The sequence below is a fragment of the Salvia splendens genome, chromosome 2 (genome assembly GCF_004379255.2).
Source record: "Salvia splendens isolate huo1 chromosome 2, SspV2, whole genome shotgun sequence".
NCBI classification, from domain to species: Eukaryota; Viridiplantae; Streptophyta; class Magnoliopsida; order Lamiales; family Lamiaceae; genus Salvia; species Salvia splendens.
The window spans coordinates 25,935,140-25,946,119 of NC_056033.1; the positions used below are offsets into that span (position 1 = coordinate 25,935,140).

General features: G+C 42.7%; 1 long non-coding RNA gene across 1 annotated transcript; it reads right to left on the reverse strand.

Annotated features, from left to right (window-relative positions):
• Nucleotides 1–1,883: 1,883 nt before the first annotated feature.
• Nucleotides 1,884–3,900, reverse strand: LOC121792053. Its single transcript, XR_006048827.1, has 2 exons — nt 2,307–3,900; nt 1,884–2,186 (listed from the first exon to the last, which is right to left on the reverse strand). It is a non-coding gene; the product is annotated as an uncharacterized LOC121792053 (long non-coding RNA).
• Between the last annotated feature and the right edge of the window lie 7,080 nt (nt 3,901–10,980).

A 10,980-nucleotide genomic window follows, 5' to 3' on the forward strand; every position in this document is an offset into this window, starting at 1 on the left:
ACGACTTAGAATTAGCAGCAGTGGTACGCGGTTTGAAGATTTGGAGACATCATCACTACGGAGTTCGATGTGAGATCTTCACAGATCATAAGAGTCTCTAATACTTCTTTTAGCAGAAGGATCTGAATATGAGACAACGCAGATGGCTAGAATTAGTCAAGGACTACGACTGCAGTATAAATTACCACCCAAGCAAGGCCAATGTGGTAGCAGATGCCTTGAGCAGAAACACTGCACCCCAAGTGGCTACTTTCCTCACACAAGAGGAAGAGCTCCTCCGTGAATTCGCCAAGATGCGACTGGAGATAGTAAGAGGCCCGGAAACGGTGGACAGCACCTTAGTCATAGAACCAGACTTAAGAGCCAGAATCATCGACGCTCAGAGACGCGATGAGACATTAGAAAAGATTTGTCTCAAAGTGAGAACTGGAAAAGGGGACAGATACCGCGAAGAGGCGGATAACGCCCTCACTTTCGAAGGAAGACTATGCGTACCCAATGATGAGGCATTCAGGAACGAGATCATGAGTGAAGCTCATGAGACGTCCTACACTGCCCATCCTGGAAGTACGAAGATGTACCAAGATTTGAAGAAGCAATTCTGGTAGGATGGCATGAAAAGAAGCATAGCGTCGCTTGTAGAAAGACGCCTAGCTTGCCAACAAGTGAAGGCTTTACATCAACGACCCTATGGGAAATTGCAGCCTCTCGAGATTCCAGAATGGAAATGGGAGCATATTGCAGTGGATTTTGTTACAGGATTGCCAAAATCCTAGCGAGGAAATACTGCCATCTGGGTGATTATAGACGCCTCACCAAAAGTGCTCATTTTATATCAATTCGTATCACATACAGATCAGGCAAGTTAGCACAGATCTATGCGCGAGAGATCATACGCTTACATGGCGTACCAGTAACGATCACTTCGGATCGAGATTCGAAATTCACTTCTAGATTCTGGATAAACCTGCAGTGAGAGCTACGCACTCAGTCGAATTTCAGCACAACATTCTATCCATAGACGGATGGAAAGTCCGAAAGGACAATTCAGACGCTAGAGGATATGTTGAGAGCCGTAGTGCTCGACCGTGGAGTAAGCTGGGAGCCAGTACTTCCACTAATAGAGTTTGCCTACAACAACAGTACCAAGCAACTATAAATAAGGCCCCATATGAAGTACTTTATGGGAAGAAGTGTAGATCCCCGCTGTATTGGGATGAATTTGGTGAGAGAAAGATTCTCGGACCAGACTCTGTAGAGGAAATGATAGAAATTGTCCGACAGATCCGAGAGAGGATCAAAGAAGCTCAAGATAGATAGAAATCTTACGCAGATGCTAGCAAAACCGATTTACAGTTCAAAGCGGGAGACAAAGTCTTTCTGAAAGTATCCCCGTCGAAAGGGATAACTAGATTTGGCGTCAGGGGCAAGCTAAAACCACGTTTTCATCGGACCCTATGAGATCCTAGAAACAGTCGGCCCCGTGCCGTACAGATTAGTACTCCCGCCAAGCTTCGGGAATGTACACAATGTGTTTTATGTATCACAGTTGAGAAAATACGTGTTTGACCCCAAACACATAGTACACCAAGAAGAAATGGTGCTAGAACCAGATTTAAGCTACAAAGAAAAACCAGAAGCAATTTTAGATCGAAAAGTAAAGGAATTGAGAAATAAAGCTATCGTAACAGTGAAAGTCCTATGGAAGCACCACGGCCGCGAGTAGGCGACGTGGGAGCTGGAGGACCAGATGAAAAAAAAGTACCCAAAGCTTTTTGCCTGACCGAGACAAAATTTCGGGATGAAATTTTTGTTAAGGGAGGTAGAATGTAATAGCCGAGATCTAATTTCTCGGAAAGCATTAAATATATATACTAGAAATCTAAAGAAGAAAGAGTATTTGTTTATTTCTTGAGTAAAAGAAATACAAGATTTGAGAATTTCAAGCTAATAAAGTGCAAATGCTTGAAAAGTAATACACACCAAATAACTATTACATGTTAAAGAAAAGAGAGATTTCAAATAGAACAACTCTATTACAACATATAGAGAAGGAAAAAGAATAAAATGAAAAGAAGGGGAAAGCTAGCTTTGGGTCTCCTCCTTAGCTTGGTTCAGCCCAGTTTCCCGACGGCCCGTTGGGCCAAATTGACGAGATAGCAGCCAGGAAGAGTCAGCCTCGGTCCCTGCCAGACACAAGCCATGAGATATAATAGAATAAAGTCTTGAAATGTTAAACCACCCACTAATCAATGAAGACAAAACTTTCTAAAAGAAGGGGGAAACAGGCTGCCTTTCTTGAGTACCTTGGACTACCGAGTGCACCAGGTCTCAGAGAGGAGGTCACAGCACCTTGCACCCCAGCCTAGCCACCCCCTAGCCCAGCTTGTACCTGTAAATTCACAAAAGAAATCAGTAGAATTTCAGCAAAGAGGGGATCAGGAAAACAGAGGCTCTACGGCAGCCATAATGAGTTCACTAGTACACCATCAAGAGCCACCAGAATCTGTTAGAGAGACAGCAGAGATTCGTGCTCTGCAAAGCTGCAGAAAGGGCAGCCGACTTTCACAGCCTAAGGACTCTTTCTTTTCAGCCAAATAACCAACTCTTGCAGCTTTCAGTTACACACCCTTTATATATAGGGATAACCCCCAGCTTTACTCCATACACCACCACATAACACGAGCAAGGGAGTAAAAGGGGTGAGAGAGGGGCCGAAATAGGGAGGGCTAGAGAGCTTGGAGTTCTAGGAGCAGAGGCTCAGGAACAGTAGCTACTTTCAAGAGGTAACACTCTTTCATTCATATGTTTGAAACACTTGGAATCAAGCGAGCACAGCATACTAAGCTTGAATCATGTCAACAGCCACCCTATACTACTGCTTTGAACTAAACTTTCCCAAAAATCATAACTCTAAAACACATTAGCCAAGATCTCCAACATCACAAAGCACCGACATGCTCAAAACTAGAAATCTAGACTAAAGTGTAAACTAGGAATTTAAATACCAAACTTAGCTACGAGAAGAGGGGGCGGACGGATGGGCCGCCGGTTGTAGCGGTGCGGGTAGACGACGGCTGCTGACCTCGGTCACCGAAGGACGAAGTTCAGCATCGTGTCTCACGCCAGAATCAGCGTCGACGGTGACGCTGTGATGGCTGGTGACAGCGGCTCGTCGCCGGTCCATAGCTGGCGACAGTGGGAGCAGTGATGCAGCCGAGAGAGAGGAAGTGACGAAAGGCGCCGGCAGAGGGAGCCCTGCGACGAGATCCCTGAGACAGCAGCGACGGCCGCTGTGCCGTGCTGACTTCACCAGGCCATCGACGGAGCCTGCTAGGCTGATGTCGACCCACTGGAGTCGTCGGTGGTGAAGAGTTAGGGTAGAAATTGATTTGGGAATTGGGAAAGAAAGAGATGAGAAAGTGAGAGGGTGCAGCGACGGATAGGAGTACATCTCCTAGTTGGGCCACCCTCCTGGTTTAGAATTGGGCCTTTCCTTTAAAATTAATTTGGGCCAAGGAGTTCATAAAAAAAACAAGAAAGGAAGAGAAAGAGCTGGGCTCTTTTATTTAAATTATTTGGGGCCACGTTTTTGGACCTCTGCCCTCAATAAAAGTTAGACCATGGAATTTAATTAAATTAGACCTCACCAATCCAATTACACTTTATACTTAATCCAAGAATAATTAAGTATTTCAATCCAAGAGGATTTAAATTTGAAAATGGACCTATGATAATTTAGATCATAGCGTAAGCCGCTAATTAAAGCAGCGGGGTTTGTTTACAGACTTCCCTAATACCATGCCACCATGAACGATGGATGGCCACATTAAAGATAAATATCGGGAATTTAACTAATACTCGAGAAGTTCGGCAAGACTCCGAATAAGTTAAGTCGTTGATTTAATTAATAGTAAAGAATTATGAATCCAGAAAGCAGGAAGTAAAATAATAAGCACAGGCTTAGGCATGCATGCATGCAAGATAATTAACTACTTAAAGCCTAATTTAAGTACATTATTTTTGTAAAGAAACGTCGTCGCACGACGAGTAATCTCGAGTCAGAGAGCGCCCGTTTGAAAGAGTTTGAGCAAACGAGGTGGGCTTTCTTTTCTTTCTTTTAAAGCGTGTTTTTTGTGAAAACATGATTAATTGAATGAGTTGTCATGCCATGTTTTGTTTTATGATTGCCTATCTGTTGGCTATGCCAACTAGTTAAATCGAATTCGGGTCCCAGTAGGTCAGTAAATCCTACTCGGACTAGTGTACACATAAGGACCGTGAGCTAGCGCCAGGTTGGCCGGTCCAGGGGTCGTGAGCTAGCGCCAGGTTGGCCGGCCCAGTGATCGTGGAATGTGGCCACATTCCGGATTCACGCATTGAGATATGGTATATCATCAGAAGTTTAAAAGACTGCAGTCTATTTTCAGAAAGAAATAACAGTTTTAGTGACCGGGACTTATTTTCAGAAAAACTCCGCGTTCACTCAGCTTGGCTGACAACTAAAAGAGAAAATGTTTTCGGCATGAGCCCACTGAGTGCATCAAGTACTCAGCCTTGCATATTGTTTTCCTTAATGTGCAGGTTGATCGTTGTCGAAGCCGAGGAGGTATTGGGACAGAAGACTAAATAAGTAGAAGAATAGCTGGTGTAGTATGTCTTCATACATATTACATCTGTCTTGGTACTCTTCCGTTGCGCAAATTTAGAACTTGCTTGTAGCGAAGACAATTGTTCCATAACTACTCTGATTCAGTATGATTTGTACCCTCAACACATTTCAGACAATGTTTCCTTTGATTTAAGCATCTTATGATGAGTTGAGACAGCTTCAGTAGTTTTAGTCACGATATAGCTACACTTTCTTTGACTAGGGAGATGTGGTCGTGACATCCAACGAGATAAAACGAAATACGAAGTTAAACTAAGAAAGCATGTAAAGATTGTTTTACCACTCCGGGCGATGAAATAGTATTCTGGCGACTACTACGGCTGGTGGAGCTGACGGTGAACGATCATGGTGGAACTCCGGGATCTTCAAGTGATTCTGACTGGTGGTGAGGAACGAAAGGTGTGGAGCTAGCCTCCGCTCCGGAACTGAGACTTTTGAGAGCGGTTTCTAAGTGTGCCTTCTAGAAAATGAGTAATCTCCCTTCATTCTTCATATGACCTTCTATTTATAGGGAGGCTTGCCCTAGGATTTGGGTTGTTCTTCTTTGTAATTTGTCTCTTTTGCCCTTATTAAATAGTTGGTCGTCTACTAGCATTCCTCTCCTCTCCATCTCCATCTCGAGCCTTTAGGCATGCATCCTAGTCAGTATTCCACCCTTCTGGCGTCCTTTATCACTTGAAACCTCTTATTCCTTCCCTGCTGACTTGTACCATTTCATGCACACTTACGCAACTTTTCTTGCAGAATATGTATGTTAAGCTCATCATACTGACCAGTAACCAAGCCTACCTAGAATGCGCGTTATCAAACTGCTCACACTTAACACATGCTTGTCCTCAAGCGTGGAGGAACAAACCAAAAAGCAATAAGTCGGATTCTAGCCTGGTTACTCCCTTGACTGACCCTAACCTAAAAAGACTATAAATAAGAAGACTCGAACAACCTAAAACTTTTGGTGCGAATGAAAAGAAAACACGGGAAAAGAAACGAAAAGCACTTATGAGAAAAACATAAAAAAACACATTAAAAACACATTGAATAGGCTATATTTTCAACCATTCCTCCCCTCGGGATTGAGTGCAATCCGGCTTTAAATAGCCTTGAACTTCTGCCGCCCCCTTTTCCTTCCTAGCCAGTATATCCGCTCGTCAAGATTACCCAAACTCTCGGCCAAACACTAGATTCGCTCAGTCACTCATTCCTCACCAGAGATGTTAGGAATGCTTTTCTCAACACGCTAGACCACAGATGCTTTGGACTTAGATCTCACGAGTAGCTCCTAAGGGTCTTTAAAGGTTTGTAACGGGGTCGTGGGCTTGTAACGTTTGAGGTGGATGTTCCTAAGGCTCTAAGGTTCAAAAACAAAAATACTTTATTTTGATGTGGGGGAGCTGTGTGTACTTGAGCGCTCGGCTGGGAGACCTTCTTTAGCTTTATACTTGATCTTTTCCAGTCGTTTTTTCAGCTTCGCCTTCATGGTTAGTTGCCTCCCTACCTCATGCCTTTCGGACACACAGTCCCAGTGGCTAGTGGGTTATATAGGTGTTAAAAGAGGGGCTAGAAAAAGGGTTCTAAGGGAAGGATTTTTTTGGGGAGGGGGGGTGGGTTCATAATGCCCTTAGGATTTTGCTACACGCAGTCACTTCACCCTAGACATCATGAGGCAGCCACTCTTCTTTTTTTTATGTGTTTAGTGAAAAGTGGTTCCACTTTAGGCCTTTAACTCACCATTTAAGAGGGCTTTAGTTTTTGGCTCTAAGGTTGGGCTTTTCTCTCATACTTGCATCCTCTATATTGATTAGGATCTATTAGGGGGTGGTTTCCATTGTTTAGCATGTTTTATTTCTCTCGATTCCCCTTACCGTCAGATTGAAGTAGTTGAGTTTTAATCTTATTCACTATCATCCCCCTCCCACTTCACTAGTGTCTGCCCTCAGGTACGGGCTATGAAGTGGAAAAATAGGATGGCTAGTGCAACAGATACAAAGATAAAACAAACAGAACAGAAAAAGCATACTATGTCTTAAAAAAACTTCTCACACTTAGACTATGCAATAGGCTAAGTGGGAGAGTGATAGGGTCCTCGATTTAGCAAATATCGCAGAAGATCTCTCCAATATATTTCTTGATCCAACATATCTTTTATTTTATTTTTGTTAGTTATCTTTAGTTATTTTTCATATCTTTTGTAATCTTTTATTTTAATTATCTTGCTTGATTAGCAAGATAGGTTTAAGGTTAGAATTCTATAAATTATAGAATTCTCTAGTATTTTGATTCATTGAGAAATAAAGTTAATTACTTGTTCTCATTCCCGGTTATGGCGGAAATCGCCCCCTAGCACCTCAACTAGGGTTTATCTTGTTCTTCGTTTCACTACAAATCGTTGGTGCTCTAATCCGATAGATCAAGGGTCAATCAATTGGTGCTTCCATTGTTTACTCTTCCTCCATCAAAATTGATCTCTCAAAATCCATCAATCTTCCTCACGCCAGTTCACACTAATCATTCTCCAATCTGTCACAAACTCATTGCAACCAGATTTGTTCTACATACCATGCCTCTTCTCGAGGAATCACAACAACATGCACTCCAGGATGTCAAGGATTTGCTCGTGGACTTACAGCAGCATCTCAATGCTCACGGAAAATTTTTAGCAAAGTTTGGGCAGCACTCGCTGACTGAGGAAGCGACGATCAGCCTCGACACGCTCTCGCCTCAACTTTCGACGTGGCATACTCGGCCACCCGATATGAACCGTCAACTTCGCGCACTTCCCTCTGGCAGCAACAACTCGTTAGTCCAACCGCCGCAACCAAAGGTCGCTTCATCAACCCGGACTTGGAGACCTCCACCGTCACGCACCACTAGAGAATTTGTCCCCACCCGTGTTCGAATTGAAGCACCTCTCTTCAACGGAGATGACCCGTTAGGTTGGATTTTTGGTATTCAAGTCTATTTCAATTATTTTCTAACTAAAGAATCAGTTCGTTTGGTCGTGGTTGAAAAAATTATTGAACAATCGGTGTTAAATTGGTTTCGTTATTATCAGAAAAATAACGGTAATGGCTCGTGGGAGGATTTCTTGGTGGCAATGTATTACCATTTTTTCTACAGATTTAACGGAGAGGGCAGATGAAAGGCAGTTAGTCTCCCTCGATAGTGAAGAGGTTGTTGTTGCTAATGGTACTAGCACACTCTCTACACTAGAGGAGCCTCCGTGCAACGTCATCTCATTGGAGAATTTGAATGACACTAATGTAGCTGATGCGCTTGTCGCTATTAAAACTAAGGTTGGAGGGTTCATTGCCCATTCTTTATATGAATCTGGGCAGTCAACTACCTTTGGAATGGATGATAATGATGACAATTTCATTCATGATGAGTTTCATGCCAATACCTTCGAAGATAATGGTACTCTTCTTTTGATTGATCGTGCCCAACTTGGTGAAGTTCCATGGGCTATTAAGTCTCTTCCAATATTGAATTTGCTTAATGGTGATCGAGAACTGTACGAGTCAGGACTATCTGTGGGCGATGGCCGCTCGATTCCCCCGCGAGACAACCCTCTGCATTTGGGCAGAAATCCTATCATAGGTTGGAGATTGTCGCCTGACCGAACGACCTGCTCTGGCCATGTTGCTACTGCTCCTGTCATGGACTCGCTGTTGTCATGAACACGCAGCCAGTGTTTCAATCCTTGTCTCGACCATGCCGAGAACCAAGAGAATCCTGGAGGCATTTTGATACGAAAGCAAAAAGGCAGGTGTCACCGACTCTCTCTACTGCTTCAACACGACGGGGGTGTGAAATTCTTCGGTTTGATGTGAAGCAAGGAGTGCTCATTTTTGACCCGGGAGATTTTTCGAGAGTTTGGGGTGATGCAACGGTCCTCCTTAATCTATACGGCGATGCTCGCACTATACCTTCTCGGTTCATAGAGCTGGCTACTAGTTGTACTTTGTCTGAGTTACAGCGGGATGAGAAAGCCTCTAGTCCGATAGATCAAGGGTCAATCAGAGAGTATTAGACGAAAACAAGAAACAAATAACAAAACATATACAGTTAAACATGCGCCAAATTCGCAAATTCTTTCTCCTCACACTTAGACTATTGATAGGCTAAGTGTTGAGAATTGGAGTTTGCACCAACAAAGCTAAAAAACACACATATATACAATTTATGCTACCTAAACAGAAACACAGAAAACATAAAATAAAAGAAAATAGAAAAATAAAAAGAAAACTAACTGCTCAGTCAGGTGGTGTCAATTGTTCCTCCTACTCCTTCTCGGAGTAGGGTATGGTGCAAGTGCTTCCTCTGGTACGTCCTCGGGTTGTTCATCTCCGTCGTCGCCAGACTCCTCTCCTTCATCATCCTCTTCAGTTGATTCTCCTGGTTCAATTCTTCCTCCAGCTTGGCTACTGGTCCCGGCCTCGCTCTTCCTTCTACTCCTCGTCAGTTCCTTGAATATGTTTTCCATAACATCTGCTAGACGTGCCAACTCTGCTCGCGCTTCTCTGTTATTCAGCTGCCAATTCCGCCATAGCCCTCTCCAGGTTTGCCTGCCTCTGCTCTTGGGCCTGGACTCCCTGGCCAGCCAGTACTCTTCCCGCAGGGATCACGAGTTCACCCTTGGCGTAAGAACACGGGACGCCTTCTCTTATATACATTGTGTTTGTGCGGGTGAAAAAGAGCGTATCAAATAGGCCAGGAGGGTCCACCATGAACATCTGGATCCAAGTAATTTAAAAACCATTCCCAATAAATTACCATTTTATGATGCTTGATCTAGATATTTTTGTGAGATTGATTTTCAATTTCTCAATAACAACAAGAAGATAAAAAAAAGTGATCCAACCACAAAAATTGAATCCAAACTAGAAAGGATGGTAGATTAGAAATGGAAAGCATGTGTATATTGATGAGATAAAATAGCTACAACCATAGGACCTTAACCAAAAGGATGGAGACAACCCTAGGCAACTTTCATTAGCTCTATCACCCCTTGGCTCCACTACTCAATGGATACACTCCATTGATGCATACCTCTACTTGAATCAATCTAGGATGGAAACAAGCAACCTTCAAGGAAGGAATTTGATACAATCCTCAAAGAGGAAACTCACTAGGGTAGAAACTTTTAATTCAGCAAAATCCGATGAAAGAAATGACATCAAAAGGTATCTATACTAGGGTCCAATTCCCAATGAAAAGGCCCACAAAATCCGGTCCGCATCACTCTACCCGGTGGGGTGATTTAAGGGTGTTAAGTCACCCAGTCGGGTGATTCGGCTCTAACCTCCTCACGCCTTCTGAACTTCCACCCGGTCGGGTGAATGCTCCCAACCCTCAATTTTCAGCACGATCCTCGCCGCCGGTTCCTCGTTCTTCATGGACTCCTACCGCATGGCCTTTTGAACGAAAGTAGAGTGCCCCTCACGTAGCCGACTCACCATGGACCTCGTCACGGGCCCTCCCTGTGGGGTCGTATCATGTAGTCTTATAGAATAAACTAGGAAATATTAAAATGAATCATAAATTGCAATTAATTTGTGGTAGAAGACCGTAGTGGAGAGTTGGCGAAAAATTGAAATTCCAAGACCCCGAAAAGTATTTCCACTTTTTTTTGGTTTAAGGGCTGCTCGCCCTACCGAAGTACCGAAAGCTTTCGGGGCTTACACCTACCTTATTAGACGACCTAAAAAAGGGCGAAAGGCCAAAAAAGGAGGATCGGAAGATAGCTACGTTCCTGCCCCACAACTAGTGGGTCAGTCTCTCTCTTTTCAACTGAGGACCATAGAATATATTTTATGTTGGTTAGGTTTAATTATTTGTGGGTCTGGAATGTGATCAAATGCAAACTTTAAATATTGTACAAACTCTAAACTATGATCTAGACCGTTAGAAAATATCAACAGATAATAAAATGATAGCAACAAAAAATATCAACACAATATCAATGGTTGATGTTATGTTGAAATTGTGTTGACATAAAAATCTTGAAATTTTAAACTGTGTTGACGTTGTGTTGATACTGTGTAGAAAAGTTTGGAGTTTGTACAATATATGAGTTTACATTTTATCAATCCTTGTGGGTCTAATTAGGCAACACTTTTCATAATATAATTTTTTGAATTTTTTGAAAATTGTATTCTGCCACACGATAAATTTTCTAACTATCATAAATATATTATTATTACTATATGCCATATATGTATAAATTGTGTTATTTTATGTGTACATTTGTTGTATAGTATATAGATTGTGTAATTGTGTTAATAATGTATTGTGTGCTAGAGAATGTG